The sequence below is a fragment of the Capsella rubella genome, unplaced genomic scaffold (genome assembly GCF_000375325.1).
Source record: "Capsella rubella cultivar Monte Gargano unplaced genomic scaffold, Caprub1_0 scaffold_3, whole genome shotgun sequence".
In the NCBI taxonomy this organism is placed as follows: domain Eukaryota; kingdom Viridiplantae; phylum Streptophyta; class Magnoliopsida; order Brassicales; family Brassicaceae; genus Capsella; species Capsella rubella.
Window position 1 is genome coordinate 13879442 of NW_006238921.1, and position 1224 is coordinate 13880665.

Here is a 1224-nt window from a genome sequence, read left to right on the forward strand (position 1 = left end):
CGTGATACATCCAAAGTCACGTGTTATCGATGCGACAAGTTAGGACACTATGCGTCTAATTGTCCGGATCGCTTGCTCAAGCTAATCAAAGCTCAAGAAGATCAAGAGAAAGCAGAAGATGATACACAAGAAGCGGAATCACTTATGATGCACGAAGTGGTTTTTCTCAATGAGAAAAATGTGATTCCAAAAGAGCTTGAGGCATCATCGGACAAGGTGTGGTATTTAGACAATGGTGCGAGTAACCATATGTCGGGAAATCATACTTGGTTCAAAACAATCGACTCAACAATCACGGGTAAAGTACGGTTTGGTGATGATTCTCGTGTCGATATCGAAGGAAAAGGGTCGATCTTATTTTTAACCAAAGGAGGACAACGCAAGGTTCTAACAGATGTCTATTATATCCCCGATCTCAAGAGTAACATCATTAGCTTGGGACAAGCTACTGAATCTGGTTGTGATGTGAGAATGCGAGAAGACTACTTGACAGTGCACGATCGAGAAGGAAATCTATTGGTGAAAGCTAACAGATCAAGGAATAGACTATACAAAGTAGATTTGGAGGTTGAACGCATCAAATCGAAATGTCTACAACTTTTTGCTTCTAACGAGACAGTTCCGTGGCATGCTCGTTTAGGACATATTAGCTCTCATACCATACACTCTATGGTAACCAAAGAACTAGTTGTTGGGATCTCTCGCACGACAAAGCCTATGGAACCATGTTCATCATGTTTACTTGGGAAGCAAGCAAGACATGCTTTTCCCAAATATACTTCCTACCGTGCATCAAGAATATTGGAGCTTGTTCATGGAGATCTATGTGGACCAATTACACCCTCTACGGCTGCACATAAGAGGTACATCTTTGTCTTAATAGATGATCACTCTCGATATATGTGGTCCATTCTTTTGCAAGACAAAAGTGAAGCATTTGCAAAATTTAAGATCTTCACATCAAGAGTAGAGCAAGAAACCGGAACTTCCATCACTACTTTTCGCACGGACAGAGGAGGAGAATTTGTGTCTTTGGAGTTTAAAAACTTCTGTGAAGAAAAGGGAATCAATCGACATCTTACTGCTCCGTATACTCCTCAACAAAACGGAGTAGTAGAAAGGAGAAACAGAACACTTCTAGAAATGACACGAAACATCCTAAAACACATGAGCATGCCTAATTATTTATGGGGAGAAGCTGTGAGGCATGCAACATACATCATC